The 25286-nt window shown below is 37.6% G+C and overlaps 1 protein-coding gene across 1 annotated transcript in view; it reads right to left on the reverse strand.

Moving 5' to 3' along the window:
• The window catches only part of LOC144060275 (leucine-rich repeat and fibronectin type-III domain-containing protein 2), a 146996-nt gene that overhangs the window by 71789 nt on the left and 49921 nt on the right, over window positions 1-25286 (reverse strand). Inside the window, exon 2 of the mRNA XM_077579688.1 lies at window positions 16966-17053. The gene's annotated coding sequence lies outside the window, so the exon portion shown is untranslated. The remainder of the gene's footprint in view (window positions 1-16965; window positions 17054-25286) is intronic.

Raw genomic sequence — 25286 nt, forward strand, 5'->3', positions numbered from 1 at the left:
ATAGGCTGTCCCTGGTTTATAATGGAACATTATTTAATAAGTGCTGAGTCCCTTTTCCTTTTTTTTTAAAAGTTCAAAGGTTTATGGGTTTCAAGGCCCATGTACGCTTAAATATTATGCCTGCAATTAAAGCTTTATTTCCCTCCTGCGCCCATGGTCTAAAAGTGCCATATATATTTAAACAAACATCACTTCTTTTGGATGTACATAGATGTTTTCAGGATAGCATTGCTATATGCATAATCCATGTTGTGCAAGAGGCTTCACAGCTCAGCAAGCTATTAAACCACATTCTTGTGGCTTGAGAACTTTTCTTATTTTTAGGCCAGCATGTAGAAGACAGTAAGCGGGCTGATGAGCTTCTGTTGTTGTTGTTTCTATCTTTAGCTCTGCAGCAGCTTGTGGAAACCATTGGTGAGCATTCGCCATGTAATTTATCTTTGTGCTTGACACTAACTAATGATACCCTCATGGAAACAACTATAACAACTATGCATTTTAGGGCAAGCTTGTCTCATCACAAGGTCCAGCAGAATAACAGACTAGTGAATATAAGAGCAAATAAAATAAGAGCAAATAAAACAGCTTGTAGACTCTTGATGGTTCGGCAGGAATTTGAAGCGCGATGTTGGCAGTGCCGTGCATTGGTCAGTAATGGTGGAGGGAATTATAAACAGTTCCAACAGTTCTGTCCTTACTCTCATGTATCATGAGTTTGAATGTGATTGGTTAATTCGGAGCAGTGCGACTTTCACAGTTATAAGGCGGTAAGCACATTTGTGCAAACAGATCTCAGTGGAGTTTTTTAAATTATTTTTTTACTTCCCTCTCTTATAGAATTTTTTTTTCAGTTGACTTGGGTTTTATAGGTCACATTAATGATTGAAAAAGTTTTAAAGGGTTTATCTTGGTGTCATTTTCTTATATCACAAAAAACAGGCCGAACAGACGTGAATAGACTTCTTATAGCCACTGTATATGGAGGCTTAGTAACCTTACTAGTTGAAAGAAAAATCCTCCTAAACTTCATAGCTTCACTTTTCAAAGCTGAAGATCAAGCCACTGGGAAGCACTTAAATGTAGGCAGGCGTTGCACACTGTGCGTCGGAGAGATGTGTTTGTGTATTTATAGTCTCATTTGCATGGAAGATATAGAATGAAGCCGAATACCGTAATTGACTATGTAAGTTGAACGCCCGCAGTCTTGAGCACAAGACTGAATATTTTCATGACAAATACACAAGGGAGGAAAATGCATTACATATGCAAGGATAATAGTACTTATGAAATTCCAGTGTTTTTGTCATAAAATGTGTTACCGGGAGGAAATATTGAGGTTGTCTGAGTCATATATTTTGCAAATGGACCAAACGGTTTGGGGGGAAAAAATATCTTTAGTTACACAAATCTTCAAAGGTCAAAACTGTTATCATATTAAAAAAATTGTTTTGCTTTTTCTCTGGCTATTTATGACACTTATTCCAAAAGAAGCTCCAGAATTAACAGGGGAAAGGAAAAGTGCATAGAGAACAACAACTATAAGGTGTCAGAATGAAAAGACCAGCATAACCCCATATGTCAATTAGTGTTAGACAAATATGTTTTTTTCAGGGCCGATACCGATTAGTAGTAGTCAAGGAGGCCGATTTGTAGTAAAAGATCTAATACTAGAGTCAAAATAAAAAAAAAAGTTTAACTTGTTAAAACAACATTTTCAAGGTTTTTCTTTTAATTTTAAACTTCTAAAGCACGGATGTCAAACTTGATCGTTTTCGGACGCCAAGCTGTCGCCATCTCCTGGCCAGTATGAGAAATGCTCGCGGTGACAACTTCCGGTGATCCAAAACAAAAATATATGCCGTTTTTCAATTTGTGTCTCCTGCCATATCCTATTTCCGTTCCTGAAATAAAAGTCAAATATCAAACTGTCATTAGACTTTTCCTACCCGTTCTAGACATCCAAACGAGAAAATCAAGTTGTATTTCAATCTATTTTAAAACAAAAATTAAATAAGTTGTTCTTCTATTTTTAATATCTGTTTCCAAACGTAATATCCAATTATCAAAAGAGACACGGACCCTGCTAGCTAGCCTCCGACTAGCTAGTCTGAAACGAAGGCATTTGTAAAAGTTGCAATAATAATATCCCATTATCTTTTATTAGAGTCAGGTAATAAACTATATCAATAATACGATGTTGAAGCATAACAAGAAACTGTATCCAAATGATGTGCTGTTTAAAGACACTTGTTAACTGCCTCGGAGAACACAGAAACATACTGTAATACTAAGATAAAAGTCTTGTTTTATTAATGACTTTGTTAGTACTGAACAATGTACATTCATTCTGTCAAATGAAAACGATTCTTCAAGAATATACAAATGTCTTCTTATTTTTTACTACTTTTTTGTTGAGTGATGTGTAGGTTTGTACATGTGGCGTCAACTTGAAAATGAGTTCTTAATGCCAGTGGCCTTATCTCAGCTGCTAAGTGCTTCAGTGTGACAGGCAGCCATCCGATTGTGCTTCTTGTCAGGGTTAATCAGACAAGATGAGGGAGGCTGACACATTTTTATGCTTGACATCTCGAAATATTTATTGTAGAACTGAACGGGTCCAAAAGATTTCCCCCTACCCAACCTTGAAAAGTAAGTTAAAACATTCTGAACAGATGTCATTCAAGACACGTTTTTGTAATGTATCGTGACAGACATGCACACACATGTGCATATATGCACACGCACGAGCAGTAAAGCACTATCTGGTAATGTACTTTTATAATTGTGTGACTGGGAAATCCAAGTGTTTCAATATGTGCCCGGAAAATGGCTAAAACAGAAAGTGGAAGCCTTTGTGAAATTTTACCCTCACAATGAAACCTAAAACAGCAGATAGAACCCCAGGGACGTGTTTGAGAAGAAGCAGTTCAAGGTTTCAGCCCGGCAGTCATGATGATTGTGCCTCTAATTATAGAGTTTGGTAATCACGCTGTCTCTGGATGTGGCACAAGATTTGTATTTTTCTTTTCCTAAACAAATACCACGCAGCGTCACTGCCTGCCTGCCATCGTGCATTGTTGAGGACATGCTGTGTTCTTGTAATTCACAATGAACATATTGAGATTATGAAATGAACAAAGGCTTATTGTAACAATTCCTGGAAACCTTCATCCTGTTTTAATGTGTAAGGACCTGATATTTACAATTACCAGTTTCCTACAAGGCATTAGATACATTTGCACAATTACACTGCATCTCATACAAAGGTCTGTATAAAAGATCGCAAGTGATCTATTACTGTAAAATTTATTATTGTAGCCAAAAACACTTGATCCTTTTTAGAGATTCTTGTAATTTAAAAACATCCCATTGAGATGAAATCATTTATACTACAAATCTTAACCATATTTCATCTTTGACAGTGTCAGTCAAAACCAAGCAATAGCAACTTGGTAAAAGCAAACAATTTTACACAACACAGAGCTTATGTACCACATGTGAGCGCTGTATGTGCATGTGAGATGAAAAGTTGGCGTTGAGGCCAAATCTTCAGATTTATAAACAGCCGCATCATCAGTGATTATCATCACTGATATTTTCAGCAGTATGAGTAATTCAAAATGAGTGAAAGACTCATTTTGCTGTGAATTTAAGTAGCTGCTTCATATGCCATGTAGCCTACAGTATGGTGGGCGCATCAGTAAATTTTGCCGGTATGTCATTCGTCATTCTCCAGTGACCCGTCACCCGAATGGCGTGACTTATCGTCAGTCTGTCACTTCCGTCCTTGTCAATAGTGATGTTAAAACTTTTTCTCTTTTTTTTTTGTCCTGTTGGAGAAGGAACTCCTCCACTCCTCTTGAAGCAACGGACTGACCATCGGTATTGACCCGGTTAGTGACAATTCCGTCGAGAGACGAAAACCCGCTTCCGTCTGTCCTTTTTTTGTCTGTTTTTTCAACGTTTCCCATCATTCTTAAGCAAAACGGATCGGGTAAGTGACGGACTGACGGAATGCCCAACTCTTTTTTTTGTTTTTTAAGGTAGCAGACCGACTTGGTTCACATGAGTCTGCTCAGGTGGTTGAAACACTTCGATTTGTATGGGTCGGCCAGTGAAGATTAGCTTACCCATCTATCAACCTGAGAGCTAGGCCCAGACGGGCTGAATAACTCCCACCATTTAAGAGCATACAGAGGAATATTGTCATTTTCTTTTTTGGTCATTGCTGAACTTCAGCTGGTTTTGGACCTCTACTCTTGTTGGTAGATCTTAGTATCATTAGATCATTTGTCTGAAAACTCAGGTCCTCAAGGGCCGAAGTCCTACATGCTTTATAGGTTTCCCTTCTCCAACACACCTGAATGAAATGATCAGGATTGTTATCAGGTTTCTACAGAAATGACTGAGGAGCTGATACTTTGAAATAGGTGTGTTTTAGGAGAGAAACCTCTAAAACTACAGACTAGGGCTACGGCTCTTGAGGACCTGAGTTTGAGACCTATGCATTAGACCAGAGGTGGGCAATCTCGGTCCTCGAGGGCCGGAGTCCTGCAGGTTTTGGAGGTTTCTCACTTCCAACACAAGCTGATTCCAATCAACAGGATCATTATCAGGCTTATGCAGAGCTTGCTGATGAGCTGATCATATATCAGCTGTGTTGGAGAAGGGCAACATGCAAAACCTGCAGGACTCCGGCCCTCGATGCCCACCTCTGCATTAGACTGTAGGCAACAGAAATGTTATTGGTCAGAGATTAGTGTCTTTAACTGTTAAAACATTAAATCAATTTGACAGCTTTTCAGTACACTTGGGCAGCCTTCCAAAGAAGACACCTCCTAGAATCAACAGTTTTTCCCCCTTCTGCTTCTTCTTTTATTTGAAAACAACACACATTCTTCACATAAACACTTTTAGGGCACTAGTGCGAATATTTTATCATCTGCTTTAGTTGGGCTAAATAGTGATAAATACTTGTGTGTTTGTTTCCTATACACTTTGCATCCCGTCTGTCAAACCAGCTGTTATATAGCCGAAATCTCCCAAAGGAAGAAGGAATGAGGAAACAGGGCCAACTATATTTTTAGCATCAGCTCGCAGAGGGTTGCGTTGATGAGGCCAATAAAAAGCTGTTCCACATTTGCATGAGCTGATGTTTGGTAGAGTGACATGAAGCGTGTCATCATTTAATTGGGTGCAGGAAAAACTCCACTGATCATCAATGGCTGCTTTGATCAATAATACAAAACACACTTAGTTTGTAACCGGCATATACTTCAAGACCAGGAAATATGACAAAGCTTTGATGGCCCTTGGGTTTAGCGCTAATATGGTCGAAAATGAGTAACGTTTTGTGTAAGTGTATTTGACGCTTACACCCTAGTTGTGAGAATTAGCCACAGTTTGTTTGTTTTTTCATGGAAAACTGGATGAGTATCGTCAACAGCCATTTTGTGATTGTAGTACATTTAAAAAGCTGCCCACTACATTGCTAGGTGCAAAGAAACAAACCAAAAAAATAAAAATCACAGGATACTGTAGCTAACATTATTGATATTGTCTTTCACTTGTGTTGCACTTTTCCACCTGTTAAGGCCCTCAAAAATCACCTGACATCACATTCAGCTACTGATGGCGCAGCATCAGGAGCAGCTTTGTTTGTTTGTATGTTTGTTATTCCTCCTTAATCTGTACCTATACTTTGTATATTGGCCAGAAGAAATTCCTGAAATTCAAATCGAATCAAGCCATTTATTAAACTACTTGAGAAAACCTATATTGCTCAGACTCTCACATCTCCGAGAACAAACAAATATTTGACTGTCTTTCAAGCTAATGCTAAGTAATGCCTCCTCGTTGTTTGACTCAAAAAGACTGTGTAGGCAGAGTGTAGTCATTCCTAATGTGTGCACTCAACAGTACAGGGACTACTTGTGCTGTTATATGTTCTCCTCCAACAAAGACAGTCGGCAAATGATTGATTGTTAGAATTACACTCAGTCTACTAGAGTCTAGTCAGAGCTGGCACCTTGTGTGTTTAGCAATTGGCAGGCTTTGGGGCTTTTAATAGGCTAAATATTGAGAAAATAATAAAGGTGTCAGGGGAGTATATCCACTAAAGAATTATTTTAATCCAAATTATACCACTAAAAACTGTTTTTGCAAACTTCTGGAGGATACATAAGAGAAAGTGCAACATTTGTAGCATGTGTAGTCTTTGGTCAGCAAGAAACCAAAGTGCCAGTGTTAAAGGAAATGAATAATGCAAACAATACAAAATCCAGAAAAAAGAAGACAGATTTGTAATGTGAATTTCTGACCAGCACTGCCTGGTTTCAAATAAGAAATGTGTTGCTCATTTCTATTTTATATTTTCAACCTCTATCGTACACTTTTTTTCTTTCCAAATGAATATTTTTGGTCTCTCAGTTTCCTATACATGATTGGAGAGCGTACAATCAGTGATTATTATTACGGTCTGGCAAAGTACTGTCTGCATCAAGAACACTGACAGGGGTATGCTGAGCACAGGCTTGATCATTACAGTTCTAAATAATGTATTTGCGATACCTATTATTATTATTATCCATCAAGGGGAAATTCAAGTTACTTTGTTGTGTATCTTTATTTTATGTATTTGTCTATACTGTATGTCATCCCTGTTTAGTTTTAATCCATCCTATTTGCAGCAGAAGTAGTAGTTATTGACCGTACTTGTCATCACTGATGGGCCTCAGTGCAAAGTGTAGCCATCTTATACACTTACAAAAGATAGGCCTATTTTATCCCTGGTGACCCCCAGCGCCTAATAGCACAGAATGACTAATACCAGTTTACTCATGAGGAAACCCATCCCCAAACCTCACTGAGAATCCTCCAAAAGAGCCAAACACCATGCCCAGAGGATGTGCATTTAAGTCCAGGTGATGCTTTTTATTGATTAAAAGAATAGTCACGTCAAGTTTATTTGTATAGAACTAAATCACAAAAGAGTCTCAAAGGGGCCAGGGCTTTACAGGCCTTCTGTTGCCAAAAATGAGCGAGAATACCCATTTTGACGGCGAATGCTTAGGACAGTCATACATTTTAGAGTTAATATTCTTCTTCTATTATTATTATTATTAATAACAATACTATTTATTATTATTATTATTATTATAAAATTTCTCTGGGGCCTCTTCAACATTTTTCTTCTGCCAAGCTCAGCCAAAGGAACTCTAATATGTTTTGAGGGATGATGCATGCCCTCCCTCGCTGTTTTGACCTCCTGAAGCCATTTCCTCGCTGCTAAGTGGGCCGTCATCAAAGGATATTCAATTACTGAATCCTCTGAGCCAGCAGCACAGTGGCAGTGAATGCTTTTGGCATTCTAAGTCAATTGGCAAGGAGAATTCTGCATCACAATAATCCTTTGCCCTGACAAGGTGAGACAGATAAAAACAAAAGTGGAAGTACTACACTATCTCAAGGCCGAAAGGGCAATAAATTAATAATGGACCACGTGACCTCCTGCGTGTCACAGAGAATATGACTGAAGCATAATAAAGCATCCCCTTGGCTTCAAGAGAGTAGTGCCTTTTGTAGCTACTCTGATTTCAGTGTTAATTACACTTATGCTACCATTACTTCCTATGTATGTAAATTAGTGTAATCAGGCATGTAGATGCATACATATTTGCTGAGTCAATTAGTCTATATGTGTAAGCAATTCCTTTGGACAAGTAAGAGAGACTAATTAGAGGCAATATGTTCTATTCAACCGGGAAAATGTACCACCTCAACTCAACTGAGTATGAAGACTGCTTTATTTATAAAGCACTTTTTAAACAACCATCATTGATTGGATGCTGTACGCTTGGATCTCAGTTCATACTTGATCCAAAAAAGGTGGATTTGGGACCACTACAGTCATTAATATGCTTGTACCAGGTAGGGCCAGAAATGTGATGTTATGGTCAAAGAAGTAGTTGAAAGCACTACCTGCTTTTACTGTTTTGCATGCCATAGTTCCCTAAGAAATCCAAAGGATTCGATGAAACCGCTATGTGTATCTGTGTAGTTGAAACACTGATGGCTTATTCTGAAATGTGTAGCAGCTAGATTTCGGATCACATCTTCTTTTAAGTGAATCAACAGATTTGAATTTGTTGCACATTTAGTATGCGACAGAGTGACTGACAGGTGCCCTGCAGTATAATTTCAAAATTGTGCTTTTGTTTGCTTTCTCATCTCATCTATCACTTGGCCCGATTGCATTTCATTAGCTCCTGATCAATAAAATAGAGCCAAAACAAATTACTTTCTTTTCTGCAATTACTTTTCATGATTGTATTACTTTATGTTATGTGTCCTGTAAGCGCTTTGTGAAAGCTGCGGCTGTTTGAAGTGTTATACTGTAAAAATAAAGATGGATTGACTTGTTCAGTCTAGTCAAAGACCCTGTAAAGTGAATTCAGAGATTTGTAAATACATAAGAAATGTTGGAAGACAATGTTTATCAGTTCCCGTCAGCCTCCTGTACCCTGCTAGCTTGGGAGCTAGCTGGAGCCTCGTGCCTCTTGTGAAGCCGAGATAGCCCGGCAACTACTTGGTATGATATATTCCAGCCACAAGCTTTAAGCAGATATATTTTTCATGACTCAACTTTATATGTAGTTGTATATGATTGACAGCCGACCAGAAACAGGGTTTGGTTTCAGTGCATTCAGCAGACACACACAATTTTGAAGTCTCATTTTATAAACTTGGAGATTTTTTTTTTTAATTCAACAATCTTCTATGTGGTCTGTCATAATTACATTAATTTTAATTTTACAGGGTTGTATTGTTATACAGTATGTGAGCAGTAGGCCTAATTACGAACAAGGAACATTTTCCACACAGGGGTGTTGTTAGATCATTGAAAGGTTTTCTGGATTTTAACTTGCCAGCGATCAATCCATCTTCTATACTGCTTATACTCACTTGGGTCATAGGTGTGCTGTAGAAAAACAACCATTTACGCACATATTCACACCGAAGGACAATTTCAGTAAACCTAACATGCAATGAACACCGAACATTTTTTTGCCGCCAGTTATACTTTTTGGCTGACTAGATGACTGCAATTGAGCATAATTGTCTATTATATGGGTAATTATTTCTGTGTAATTCTTCTAATTGTTCTGTCTCTGTTGTTGCTTCTATTTCAGGATATTGATTTCTGTTTACGTCCTTGAAGTAGGAAGACTTTCGCTGACACAATCAGTCGATAAATTAAGATGAGGATGGGGAGGTTTGGTGCCTTGGTCAAGGGCACTTCGGCAGACATTTGGATATTGGCTACCCTCTCTGCAATGACTATTACTACTTTCAATTTAATAATTTTTGTTGTTGTTTTTAGTGGGACGCAAATAGTGACCAAAAACTTCCAAAGCTCAAACATGTCCAAATTCAAAACTAAAGAGAATTTTAGATACAACGCTTGTACAGTATTACATTGTTCAACTGTGCCTATAAGTGTCTGGTGAGTGAGTGCATATGCTATTTCTTAGCCGAAAAAAGCACAATTAGTCTTGCACTTTATAAAATATACTAGAGCACTAACTCCACACAAATCGTCAGCAGTGTCATGGCCAAAAGTTGGCTTTTGAACCTCATATTTGAAGGAAGTTGTGACTTTCAATCAATGATATTTCCATACATCCATTTTCTTAAAAGTGCAATGTGCCGTTTAAAAAGGTAATATTATAGCTTTTTCTACATCATGCATGCTCCACCAATGCCTAGATGAGTACGAAGAGCCCTGACTGCTTACTCTGACTGCATCTATCAGCTTTTATCTTCCCTTTATAGTAGAGTGTGCGGACCCTCACACTCCACAGTAATAGTAGTGGACATGTGACGTGCATTTAAGATCATGCACGTACTTGCACGCGCATAATGAACGAGCCTGACACAGATGCTGCAGTTACGCTTTGGGCCAGAGGTGGCAGTCGCGAGTAAAAAGTGACAACCTGCACAAAGATCCTTTACCCACTTTTTCTTATGTTTTAATTGATGTTGTGGAAAATATTAAATGTGTTCATACTGTGATAGAACACAATGAACAAAAGCTTAATTTGGCGTATTAAAGCTGCTCAATGCAGGAAATGGAATTTTGAATCACTACTGCCACATGTGGCCGAAAAATGAAACTGCAAACTTCCTTCTTCACGTACACAATCCATGCATGACGTCATATCCGCAGACACAGGGCGGTAAATTAAAATCCGAATCCAGTCTGAAAATTATTGGCCAGTGGCTTGCGGGAGTATGCATTGTGAACATCTTAGATTTAGCTGTTCTAAAGTGTTAATCTGCTAATTACAAGAAGTACGAGTCATAAATAGTCAAATAAAACGGCTATAATTTTGGGTTCCTAGAGCACCCATTTAGCCTAAAAACTTAAGATATCCGCAGAGCATCAATTGGACCAGGATCAATTTTACATCATTCAAGATTAACAGTTCATTCAATTTATTGGTACGCCCAAAAGTAAATACTGGTGGTTAGCTCTCAAACAGCATTCAGTACAAAAAAAAACCTTGTGCATCTCTCATTGCTTATTTGGCCAACACCCCCCCCCCCACCCCAAAAAAAAAAAAATCACATATGCCACTTCATTTGCAGCCGGGCACAAAAATAGTTCTGGCTATCACATGCGAAGCACACCAGGGCCAACTGTCTCAACAATTGACGCAAGAACAAGAAATAGCACCTTCGATTAACACATTGACATTCAGTAGCATGTGAGACGGGGAGAAAAACAGGACAAATTGAAATAGCTCACTGGTGGTGAGCACATTTTTTCACAGGACCACCTGGACCAGCAAAACATTCTTGATGACTCGGGGACTGAAATGTAACTACAGCTGAACTTTCATCCCCAGGACTTTTTCTACTCTTCCATCTGCCGCGGTGGCAGTTTTGGGACAAGTTCATTAATAGAGATTGAGGGAGACATTCATGGATTTTAGCATCCAGACATTTTCTGATCAAAGCTCAGTTAGATGAAGCTCATAAGATTTCCTGAGTCAGTTTTAACAGCGACTTTTTACAAAATCTTGAAAACTGCAGTGTACTACTGATTTTGTTTGACTGTAGAGTTTGGTTGTGTTCTACTGACTTGATGTGGTTGGGGAATTTGTTAAGCAAATGTATGTTTTTCACATTTTCAACAGATTTGTTGTCTTCGAAGCCCAGTGCACATATCTGAATATATGTCTGGAGAAGAAACAAAGAATCTCTGCATTGCTCAGAGAAATTGGTGGCGTACCTATTTTCATAACGAGTCGTGTTTATTTTCTCTTGCTGCTGAATGTAGGACTTCTGTCTCCTGGCATTACATTTATATTCCGCAGTCAACAATACAACCTGTTTATTGATATGTATTTTAATGACACTGGTAGCAAGTCGATATATGTCAAGTCCACTGATAGCAGAACGATTGTTTTTACTGATTAAATTACACATCTTGTGATGGGAAAAAAGAAAAATAACTATATGAAGTACATTTTTCATTAACCTTGACTCCAAATTGCACCTTCAAACCACTACGGAGAAGACATTGCAAAATGTGCATATTTTCAGGAAAGTCTGTACAGAGTAACAGACATTGCACTCCATTATTTTGCAATTACAGTGGACCCCGCATACTCAACCCACAGATTTACAAATTTGCAGATTTTTTCCCAATATGTTTTTGTATTGGACATTGCATATTGCGTGTATATCCCCTCTTACTGAAGATTTTTTTTTTTTGGGGGGGGGGGGGCTTTTATAATGGTTGTCAATTATTAGCAGATTTTAACTATTCATGGGTGCCTAAAGCGGTGGTCCACTGTAAAGTCGTTGTGCACTACATCAATATTACAGTATTTTACTATTGTAACTCATTAATTTAGTCTCTATCGCTTGTGCTCATTTGAGTGAACTGGAACCAACCAATCCCAGCTGCGAGTGGTGGGATATACCCTATAGCAGGGGTGCTCAAGTTCAATCCTCGAGAGCCCCTATCCAGGCTGTTTTCCATGTTTCCCTCCTGCACCAGAGCTGAATCTAATGATCGGTTGATCAGCAAGCTTTGCAGAAGCCTGATAATAATCCTGATCATGAATCAGGTGTGTTCGTGGAGAGAAACATGGAAAACAGGCTGGATAGGGGCTCTTGAGGACCGAACTTGAGCACCCCTGCAGTCAATCGCAAGACACTCACACTATATAGACAATTTTGAATTTATAAATTCACACTCACTTGCTCTGCCAACACATTCACTACTGCAACAGTGAAAATATTGTTTTTCTAACCAACTCAAATAAAGTGCTCTTATATATTTTGTTTGTCCAATTACGCAACTTTGTTTGCACTTAGTTTATTAAAACAAACTAATGATGATTGTAAAATTCTGTGTATAACACGCACGCCCCAAAATCACCCTTAAAAAGCTTTTTTTCCCTCTGTAATAATACATATAATACAAGTTTTCGTGTATAATACGGTCCCCTGATTTGCTGGCATCCTTTATTATACTGGCCAACAATTTTCTTTTTTTTTCCGAGTGCCACTGAGAGCTCCACTTTACTTGCAAAATATGTAAAGATTATATAAATGTTACATTTTACATTGTGAAGGATGGGTATGTTGGGAAGAGCTGTTTTGAGAGATGATCTTTTGTTTAGCATATCAAGTGTGTTAATGTGCTAGTTTCCTCCCTTCAGGCAGATTGTTTCTTGGCAAACAATAGGGGTAATGCAACATGTCAGCTAAACACAGCACCCACACACACCTCCAGTCAGTTGGTCCCCAAAGACCTATTTTCTTCTGTTCTAATAATAAAGACTATTGACAGAGCTTGTGTTTTGTCTTGAAAGTATCCATGAGACAGAAAGGCACGAGATGTTTAAAGGTATGTAAAAAACAAAACAAAAAAAACAGTTGTGTGAACTGTCTATCACCTTAACAACATTAAACATGAATAAATGCCCACATGAGTCTGCACATGAAGGCTATGGAAAACATACTCTCCCAGGGTTTGGGTTTACTTGAAAGATTGCCAAATAGCAATATGGAAAGTGGGGTCTTTCGCTCTCAGGAGTTTAGAGGTTTATGCAACAGATTCTCTAAATTAACAACAGTACTGGGAAGCACCAATATCATTTTTCATGAGTCTGAGTATGAGTTTTTCTACCAAGTGATATTTTGCTAAAATGATACAGTTAATATCAGTGATATTGGTAGTGTGTTCCTCGAAAAGGTACTTATTTTAGAGTAATGACTAATCTAATGCATTACTTTTATCAATCAGTAATCAGACTACAGTTACTCATCAAATGCCCCTGGTAGTTACTTTGTAGAATATGTACAGGTAAAAGCAACAGTCCAGAAAGGGTGGCAATGTAGACCTGGCAATTTATACCAGTATTAGCAGTCGGCTGCTTGTTGGATGCAGTCGCGAGCAAGAGTTGAAATCTTTAAATAAACCGCACATACTTCTCAGCAACGATGCCTGTCTCACGCAATCCTATTTTATTAAAAACTAATGTTTTATGATTCCTAACACTATAGTACTCACTGAAGTCTCTAAACAACTACCTACACATTATAGAACTCATAAGAAAGGTACATTTTGGTATTGAACATAGCGAAATGCATTGTAGAAGTATTAAAATTAACATTCACCTCTGATGAAGTGACCATATTGTTTTCAGCACATTGAGACTCATGTCCATTGCAAAGAGGAAAGGAGAGAGATTTGGGTTTTTAAGATGCAAGCACAGTCACTATTTTGAGTTTGTGTCAGCTAAAAATCTAAATATCAAGGTTTATTGCACACCATTTTCAGTCGACAGTGTTTTCTACATAGCTTCAATAACATTATGGGAAAAAAATGGATCGCAGGCCAGTATGCATTCACAGCAAACTGTGTGACTGCAGGAGGTCCCCAAATTAAATATATTTATAAACAATCTACATTGTAAATGTTGAGTTTTGCTGTCAAGCAAATAAGACTACTTTTACTTTGGAAATTATAATAAAAAATATATATATATATTTGTTCATTAAAATCTAGAAAGACCTGATTTAAAAAAATAAATACAATTATTAATTATAAACAAATAGCAAATTTGTTAAGAGCAATCCTGAAAACGACTCATTGTTTTTTTTAATTAAAATTACGAAAAGTCAAAAAGGTTATCGTCTTTATTTTATTTTTAATAAAAGAACACTTTGCTCTTAGATGTCACTTTTAAAAACACTTCAAATTAAGTGACTAAACCGTGTGGCATTTTTATATGTTAGTGTTGTTTGTGTGCTAAATGTAATTATTTAAGTAACTTGGAATCTATCTTAGTTACTTTTTAGAACAAGTAAATACAGTAACATTTTGATGCAAGTTATCAGTAACTAAGTTATTTTCCCCAGGTAACTGTGGCAATACTGGCTAATATATAATATTTCGTTATTGTCAATCATTATTTGCCAAATGTGCCGTTTTAAAGAAAATAACACAATATTGTTGTATTGAGTTGCTGTATGTGCCAACGTTCCTTAACAGGAAGTAAAATACATACAATTTAGGGATTAAATGGTTCTCAGAGAAGCCAAATTAGCTGGCTACAATTTGGATAGAAAATGGTAAATGTAGTTTGTGTTCAAAATAGTAAAACACCAAGACCTGACTGGAACTGAACCAGCCACCCACAAAAACATTTCACTGCGCTGGATGGTGGTGTAGGTCCAACAAATTTTTTAAGTATTGTATGAAATAACATAATTAGGATTTTCACAGATAACTGTGATTCCAATGTGACACATTATACATGAATGCAATGTGATTCAAGATCAGTGTGGGTTCTGCTATGATAAAGTCGAGATTAAAAAACGCTTTTGTTTCAAGATATATATTTAGATTTTTTAATTAATGGGCTTTTTTTGGGCCACTTTAGAGTATCCTTGATTAGAGTAGCTACTCAAAGCTGCTACAATTCATACTAAATGTTCCCTAATGAATAAATAGTATACTTTCTTGCAGTCTGTTGTGCCCGGATATACAGTAAATGACTCCTAAAAATAAACTACAAATGTGTAAAACAGCTGGAATGACAACAATTCAGCACAAATGTGTTTAACACTCCAAGATTTGTTACAGCACAGACAACACATTGCCAGTGTGATCGCACATTCCCATCAGACCAATTAACAGTGTTGAAATTTGCTATTTCATATTTGCCAATTACTCTGCAGTTATCTTTGTGCAAAAGTAAAGCTGTCAAAATCTGACCCCAGTTTTCTCAAGTGCCTTCCCCTCTGCCTGACCATCTCATCATAATTTGCCTGTACTGTGGAACGTGTAGTAATGATTCTCATTTGATTCCCAATGCCACTGACCTGCTACAGTCTACACAGACCCAGCAAATAAATTCACAAGACATTCATCAATGTAGCCGATTTCCTTCAAATGAAATATGCAGACTGCAAAGTTTCCATGTAACATCTATGTCAGAACAGGACACCAATTTAATAATGTCATTTTGCGTCATAACCCTAACTATTCTAAACTGCATTACACAATTATATAATTTCAGTCGCCAATCAGGCTATCACCATTTTCCTTGCTAGTGTGTGGTGCAGTGAGTATAATTGGCAGTATTCTGTGAAGGTCACAATCGGCTCCCACTTCTTTTGCAATTAACCCAGTTTCTTTGCTAGGCTGCAATCTGTGGGGAAGCAATTAAAATCTGTGCTCCTCCCACTGTAGAGAGTTCACAGGAGTTAAAAAAAAAAAAAAAAGTAGGCATTTGATACATACTCTGCATCTACCCAAATGGAAAAAAGCCCACAACAAAACAAAGTGGGAGGAAAAAACTAAATTAATACTAAAGTGCAGGTGCGATTCTAGCATCAGAAGTTTAGGGGGGCTGATGGTTTCGGTGCCAGAGCACATTCGATAGGGGGGACATTTGGTCGGCGGCGGAATACTGTTAAGTAAGTTTGACATTTTATAGCTAAAAACAAACAAACAAAAACATGCATGCACATATGCTTTCACGCATGCACGCTTGCTCACACACATAAACACACCCAAAATAGAAGTTTCAATGATAATGGACATCCAATTAGTTAGCTGGTTAGTAGCACATTGGTTTTAACAATAAAACATTACCATGCCACGGTGCTTCTCTTATTGCAATTGAAAAAGGACAGTGAGACTGCCTAACCACCTGCTTTCCATCCATCCATTTTCTTAACCGCTTATTCTTCACAAGGGGGCACCGGGGTGCTGGAGCCTATTCCTGCCTGCTTCGGACAGTAGGCTGAGTACACCCTGATCTGGTTCCCAGCCAATCCAGGGCACAGAGACAACTTGTTTTCCTAAATAGTAAAAATGTCCGCTAATTTCTTCCTACAACTGATCCCTTGTAATAATATTAAGAAGAGTAGAAACTGAGAAATTTGCCAGGAAGGGCTACTCACTCAAACTACTCCATGTGACTGGAAGACCGTGCATACAAGCACTCTACTCTACTCAGTGAGAAAAGAAGGCGGGATCAGGTGGATCAAACAATTTTTGAGGAAAAAAGGGGACGGTTGACTGTACTTTTGTTGATAAAATATTCAATTTCTGCCAATTACTGTATGTTTTTTACACTTCTACAGCTTTTTTTTTTCAAAGGGCATAAAATAAAATAACTAAAAATAAAAGCTCTCAAATTTTGTGGGTGCTTGGATTTTTTTTAGAGGAGTTTTACCACACCCACAAATGGGCTAGACACACATATGCATGATGTCCAAAAAGAAAAAGAAAAAAATATGGACAAAAGCTAGCAAATGATTCTTGGGTAGTGATTTACCATTTCCTTCCATTTGTACTCCAACAAGCCATTTGCTATTACCACATACCACACGTATTGTCAAGCCTGACTGTGTGGGTGCATATACACTAACCTTGAATTCCCACTGTGGACAGAAAGCAAGTCTCTTCTCTCTGTGTGCTGAAGAAGAAGTCAACCACCTCATCAGTTCACATTCAAACCTGCAAGAACACATCGGGGAGAGAGGAGAACAGCAGAGAATGAGAAATGGTCCGAGTGTCACATTTAATCCTCTTTCTTTAGGAGAGAATGCGGGATAGGGATGCCCAACCAAGCTGGCTGCAGACTGCAGTTAGATTCCTTCTTACAGGTAGCATTACGTGGAAAGAGTCAGGCTCGTTTATCTGGATAAAGTCACCATTTGAAAGTGTATCTACAAAACATCTAGAAAGAAATACAGTTTGTGGTTGTCACTTGCTAGCCGGCAGATAGCTAATGAAGTTAATGAAGTCTGCGTCTTTGCTTACCGATTATTCTTATCAAATGTATTTACAATTGCAAACAAATGTGACTCAAATGCACAACATCAGTTACAGAAATTTTCTTTGTTCACAATAGGAAACTTAGTACTCAGAATACCAAGTATCTATGATCCTTTATTAAGGTTTTTTCCCTTTTTCCCTGAATGAGCTTTACTTTTACGGATTTGGGGCGATGTTGATTTTTGTGACCTGTGGGCGTGTGAAGACCTTTGAGACTCTTTTGTGATTAAGGGTAATATAAATAAACTTGACTTGAGCCAAACACCAAACCAAACACTTGTTGCCAGTCATCCACGTGGCTATAAAGGATAATCTCCAACTATCCTGGCACATAAGGTACTGTGAAATGCTAGACAAAAGTATTTAGAAAATTCTGAGACTTTCCAGTGGATATATTTTTCACTTAACACTATCATGCCTTTAGAAAAATTGTTGAAATAAGCCTTACAAAACGGCAAAACACAAACGGAGTTAATCTTTTGATGCTGAAGAAAATGAAGTCTAGTTTACAGGTAGGTGCGTTTATGGCTCCTGTGACATACACTGATGTCACTTGATGACAAACTAAGCAAAAAAGAATTGTTTGATCATATTTTTCTGGAAACTTTTAATCAAACTCCAAATTCGGGGGCAATGAACATAATGGTGGCCCTATGCTTAAACCCACAACAGTGGGAGCGTGCATGTAGTAATATCACCAACTATTCAATTTTCAGTTTTCATAGGTTCCTGTAAATGCGTAACATTTTAACAGCACACTGAAAGTGTATCTAATACTTAACTACTACATCCATATTATTTACACTATTTACAACTAGAGGGTTGGATGATGGTGCTCTAAGAGTAAATTCATTACAACAGGAAGCAACTCATGGACTACTGCCCATTTTGTTCAATGAATTGAATTAAAACTAGTCACAGTACTCCCAAAGATATATATATATATATATATATATATATATATATATATATATATATATATATATATATATGTATGCTGCGATTGGCTGGCAACCAGTTCAGGGTGTACCCCGCCTACTGCCCGAAGCCAGCTGGGATAGGCTCCAGCAACCCCCGCGACCCTTGTGAGGACAAGCGGTAAAGAAAATGGATGGATGGATGGATGGATATGGATATATATATATATATATATATATATATATATATATATATATATATATATATATATATATATATATATATATATATATATATATGTATGCTGCAATTGGCTGGCAACCAGTTCAGGGTGTATCCCGTCTACTGCCCAAAGTCAGCTTGGATAAGCGAGAGCCCCCCCAAACTTAACAAGACGGGTGTACACTCGGCTCATGGTTTGCAGAGGGGTGTGGAGATGCCTTTGAGAGCTGTAGCAAGTACGGTGCTAACTGCTAATCATCAGCCTACCAAGCGCGTTCTCTCAAATCAGGGAAGAGGTGTTCATGTTTCACAGTCCAAATGGCTCCTCTACTTTTCACTTCCTCGGTTTATACATTGTGTTTATAGACTGCAGTAGAGAGTCGTTTCTAGTCTGGTGCATCGCAGCTGGAATTTTCCCCAAGTACAGGCCTTTCCAAATCAGGGGTGAGCGTAAATCGGCGTTAAAAGTAGTTTTGCATTATTTCCACATTACACATAGGTGTTTGTGTTTACAACCACAACAATAGAAGTTCTGCTTGTGATCAGAAAATTTTAGCCTAGAAATCTGCTGCAGACAAAATGATCATAGAATTAAAAATAATAATAATAATACCATTTATAACCTAATTATGTATATATGGTATGGTTGTTGGAGTGATGAAAAATACCTCCTGACTAATAAATAGAAAACCTTGAGTAAGGCAAACACCCATCAACTGCTGGAGAGCATTTATATCTCTCCTGTGTGTGTACATAGGCTAATGGTGTGCATGCAAATTGTACGAATGAGTTAACTAATTAAAATCCTCTTCAGGCACAATTACGGTATGTTTCAATGGCACATGTTTTGATCCAATTGGTGCATTTGATCTCATTATCTTGTGTCTAATATGTGTTTATCAGACCTTTTTCCCCTTTGAATATTTGTCACTTAACTTTACTTTTACTTTACCTTGAACTGGAGGTTTCACGACTTGAGAATTATTATTTTTTAAGTATGTTTCATTTTGTGTATTTATTTTTAGTATTAATTTGAGTTTTTTTCTCCTTTTATATATTAAGTTTTGAGTAATACAATAAAGTAAACTACTGACCTCTCTTCTTCTGTATGGTCATAGAATAATACCAAAATAAATACATTTAAAATAAACCCTGAAAACTCAGGTATGAAAGGACATTTTTGCTATGCTTATTGTTTAGCCAGTTTTATAAAAGTAAAATGTGGTTTCATTTAACTTTCGTTTAAGCACCTGTTTTTATTTTATTTTGTTAACAAAAAAAAAGTCAATTTCTTTTTTCTTTTTTAATTTTTATGGACTGTAATAGGCTTTATTGTTGCAAGCATGCTGCCGTGAAAGCAAAAAACAACATTCTCCTCCAATGAAATGAGTGATGAGTCCACAACAGGTCCAAACTATGTACAAAGTCCTTTAAATGAACTGAAAGGTGCCATCTTTGAACTCCGCAATGTGTCGTCACCAATTTATGAAAGCTTTGCATTCAGAAATAGAAAACAGATAAAATCAATTAAGGTGACTGAGTAATATGTTGTATTCAGCACACTCATCTGTTATTGCAAGTGGCTCTGCCTCTAGCCCCCAAAAATATAAAATAAGTGATTCACAACTAGTCGACATCATTCTCCAAACCTCATTGAGGGGAAGTAAAGTTGACTAGCCTGTACAACCCTACCTTGAACTACGACATGAACAAGTTTAGATCAATATGATAATTGAAGGCAATGATTTAGGTTACTTCTTTTTTAGGCGAGTGCCTGCAGCGTACATCCCACAACCACTACCGAGCTTCACTTGGAGAGCTGTAGCAATTATTGCATGACACCGCCATCCATTGCTGTTCTCTCAGAAATTCATAATTTATGACACATCCTTGTTTTTGCCTCTAGGGACCTGAATGCTATTATCCTACTCAAGAGAAATCTGATTCGGCAGCCGGGATCTTAGTGGCTTCTTTGAAGCCAGCTTTCTTCAAGTGCTCTTCTACAGTTGCTTTAATGCATCAAACTGCATGAGCAGACAATCGGTGAGTTGGGGCATCACCCACTATCCTTTCACCTAAGATGGCTACAGTGAAGCTTTGATAGGAACGTGGAAAATAACAAGCAATGTGCTGAGGTATTCTTTGAACTGTGAAACTAAGTTTACAAAACACGCTCTGCGGCTATCCTATTATATTGTTCATAATAACAGTTCACAGCTCGTGCCCGTACTGGATACTGTAATTGTCGGCGGACATTTTGTGTGTGGCAAAGGCATGATGTTCAGCAGCACTCCCAATTAGGCTTTAATTCTCTCCTTTTCTTCTTTGTCTTTTACTTTGTCAAAAAAGATTGCTGTTGACCAGCTCAATAATGAGCACAAGCTGTATAGCAACTTGATAAATGGATATAAGGGTAGACTGTATATATTCTTTAACTAGCTTATTTAATACAGTGGTCCCTCGCTTCTTGGCGGTTCATTTATTGCGGATTCACTCTATAGCAGATTTTTATTTGGGTCCCTAACTCATACATTGTGGGGCTTACCTCGGGTTGTACCACAATATTTTGCGGTTTTTATTTTTTGTAATTTTAGAGAAAACTCCTACATGCTGAGTTTCATTCCTCCTCTGATTTTTAGCAATAGTTACCATCATGAGGAAATGTTTTAGGCAACAACAACAACAAAATTAAAAATGAATTTGGCCATTTGACGAATAGTGATAACATTTTAACAATTATGCGTCTCTATTATCTTCGGCTGCCTTCAGGTTTTCAATGAGCACCTTATCAAAGGTTAATTGCGTATGAGTCAGTACATTAAAGTAATAACCTGACATGTCACCATATGTGAAAATGATTGTTGATGGACTATACAGTATTAGCTCTGTTCGGCTATTATATACAGTACCTTAGCATTGGATTCAAGTATGAATATGTTGATGTCAATCAGATTGACCAATTAAAGAACTAGAGTAATACTGCACTAATGGTACCCTTACTCTCTGTCTATGTCACGTCTTTGTCATAGTTGCTCGTTACTGCAATAGTGTAGCTCATCCTTCTGGAAACAAATTCATGTGTGTTTTCACATACTTGGCTAGTGAAGGTTATTCTGATTCAGATTTTGCCTTTAACCTTCATAAATTATTTGGAATTGGTGAAAAAGCTTGCGGTCATCAGCCATTAACTTTAGATTAGGGATGGGCGAGTACCGGTACCAGGCCGACATCTGGCCTTATTTCAAGGTATCAGTATTCGCTATGTGGTTGTTGTATGAAATTGGAAGAATAGAAAACTGCCATTTCATGGAATTTTAGGGAAAATTATATATTTGTATAAATATCTAGGTCTTTTTTTAAAATTATGTCATTGTTTTGGGGAAAATTGTATGTATCAAAAGTACTAGTGGTATCGGTACTTGGTATCGGTATAGGTGACTACTCAAGAGATGAGTACTTGTACTGGTATGAAAAATAGTAGGATTATTTGCGTTCAACAATCAAAATGTAATTCTGAAGACTTTTTTTTTTGTCAGCCCTGTCATTGACTGGTGAGTTCAATGTGTATGTTGCCTTGATTTTTTTCACTACAACGTTCTATAGCTGAAAAACACGTTTTGAAACTGAAAGGTAAACTGACCACATTGTTGCACTCACCGCTCACTATAATGAATTTGGAAATGTGTCCCTCAGCAAACTGCACTGTGACCAACACAGATACTTTTTTTTGAGGCATCAAATAATTTAAACCAGATTGTATGTGTGTATTGCTTCTGTACAGAGTGACATTAACAACATAAGTTACAAGAAAATACGTCTTGGTCATCGCCAAATTAAATATTCATCATTTGAGTCAGCTGGGTCCTATATTGTTTTGGTAGGAATTGTCTTCATCCAATAGCAAGGCAAGCACAGCCAAACATTATTTTTGCCAAGGACTTGTAATTTAAACATAAAGTAATCTTATTTTTCTTGGGACAATTATATTTAGTTGGTCAGTGCAATAGTACTAGGTTCAGTATAGAAACAAATACTTACTGTGTCCAAATACTTATTGTGTTCTGTATATCATGTAGAGTTGAAGGCTGTTAGGCAAAACATTTGCATAATATTAAGCAAAACCAATTACTTTTTTTCAAAAATGTGGTAAATCTGTAAACAAACAAACACACTCACACACACTCCAACATATATGCTGAGCAACAAAACACAAATAGTGTGCCAAATAAATGGTACATACGACTGAATTATATTTGCGGATCACTTCACTGAAGGAAGGGACATAGAGTGCATTTCTGCAAAACAAATTCAAACCACAGTGACCTGTGGAAATGTGCGTTCAACCGCAAGTCCCGGCAACTAAATGGAAAAGTCACAGCATGCATTCAAGACAACACAAGCAACATGATGGAAGCCGATACTGAGCACATGGAAAGAAAGCCAAATCTATTTTTACATTTCTACTCCCATTTGCCACCGAATTATTGTACTGCAGATTCACAACATAAACAATGAGTTTGCTGTTGTACTGATTCTCATTTTTATCACAGTGTAGCAACTACGGAAGTAGGACTAAGGACTGGTACAAAAATAAGGACATTGGGTAGGACATATTTTGTCTTATTTACCAACGTTTCCTTGTACGTCAGCCCATGTGCTTATTTGATTGTCAAACTACTCGAGAATACAGTAGTCTCCTTTCCGCATAGACAAAATGATTTTTGTTTGTAAATGTTGAGCATATTTTTTTTTTTTTATTTGTCAGCTACAATCCATTTTGGACCTGGATCCACTCTTACTTCAGACCGGAGCACAATCTTAATGGACAATATTTAAGTACTTGGAAGGGGCAAAATTGGGCTAAAAGCTGCCCAATAATCTTTATATATGCCATATATTTATATGCCTGAGGCAAAGTTCCACATACCAGTGATTTTATGTACAAACTGTAGATGTGTAGGTGTGAAGAGAGAAACTATCAAACCGGTCTCTTTTAAATTGTATTGGTGTTTTGGACAACCTAATCCTATGCTCCAAAAGATCACCAACATGTTTACTAGATGGACATGTTTAACATAATGGGTGAGCTATGAGGTCCTTTTTGGGGGGACTATTTATGCATTTAAATTCTGCTTTCTATTCTCCACATTGACACATACCGTAAGACAAATTAATGTTTCATATCCTCCACCAATCCAACCCAAACACGCACTTTGATAATGATGTATGGCGAGTTTAATGTGATTCTCATGTTCTTCCTGCCAGGTGTACTTGCCAAAAAGACATGGACCCATTTAGATCATGCATAACACAGATCTTTAGGGAGTGTGTGCAGAAAGAGCCAATGGCTGCAAACCTGCTAATGGCTTAATGGATGGTTTTTCCACAAGCCTAAGCAGAAAGGTGTTGATATATGGCACAAAGCACAGAACCATTGATAATTTAATTTAAAATTCTGTATTAATGTTTCATATGAAGGGTAGCCACCCTCTTCATGTCTCAGGTCAGGCTCCTTCCCTGCCAGAAAACTGGCATTGCAGTTTTCTGGCAGGGATCACAAAGGTCCCGGCCTTAAGCGATCGCCAATCTCAAACTGCACCTCCCCCTTGGCTACAATGGGTAAGCCAATGGGAAGGAGAATCCATGTTGTCACTTTGAGCAGTGCCTGGTCGGCTCTCATAGGTGCAGGCTCACCTACCGAGTTCTCACCATCAAGCCCCACCCCCAGGCCAAATTCGTTTAAAGGAACACATAAGCCACTCCCTCATGCTAAGGTGATATTTATAATCAGAGTCAATTTAAATCAGAACTACACAAAATAGCATTAGAAACGAAAGAGCAAGGATTTGACTAAAGACTTCTTAAAAAAACAAAAACACTTTTACTGGCTCTTTCACAAACGGATTTAAGATCCATACCATCTGGTGTGGCAGTTTAACAGGCCACACCCCAATTGCACTTACACTATAGCATCCCCATATTGGCTTGTTGTCACTCTCCACGTGAGGTTTAAGTCATGTGTCTATTAAGCTAATTCAAGGCTTTACTGAGTGACAGGCTGTAAATCCAAAGCTTAAGAGCACTACGTGGCCGACTGGAGTAATGAGGTGAATCTTCTTTGTGATGTCTCGAAAAGGGTTCCCTCAGCCCTCAATCAGGCCATAATTCAATAATCTCAGATAGATAGATAGATAGATGGATGGATGGATGGATGGATGGATGGATGGATAGGTAGATAGATAGGTAGATAGATAGATAGATAGATAGATAGATAGATAGATAGATAGATAGATAGATAGATAGATAGATAGATAGATAGATAGATAGATAGATAGATAGATAGATAGATAGATAGATAGATATGCAAAAAGATTGGTCAACACTCAGGAGATACCTCTGCCATTTCATTGACGTTCCTACTGTTCACTTTCACTGTGCTCAGAAGTAAACAAATAGCTTTTTATCTCCGTTGACCTGGCCTGCCCAAAGTTCATAAATCCCCAGTTGGATGTTCCTCTGGAGAACTAACTCAACACAGGGCAACCAGAATTTATGTTTCAATTATTTTACAGGAGGCATCATAGATCATCGACCAAACGCTACCGGCTAATAACTTCACTTACTTCCCTGTTCTTTTTTAAGGTTTTTACTTTTCTTCTTGCCAATCATTGAAGCAATTTGTAGGACTAAAAAAAGTGTAGGTTAAGGTTGGTGGATGTGATATTTATTCAGTGAAGAGCATCTTCCAGGACTGCTGGGGTTGGGATTGGGA

The sequence above is a fragment of the Vanacampus margaritifer genome, chromosome 1, assembly GCF_051991255.1.
Source record: "Vanacampus margaritifer isolate UIUO_Vmar chromosome 1, RoL_Vmar_1.0, whole genome shotgun sequence".
Classification (NCBI taxonomy): domain Eukaryota; kingdom Metazoa; phylum Chordata; class Actinopteri; order Syngnathiformes; family Syngnathidae; genus Vanacampus; species Vanacampus margaritifer.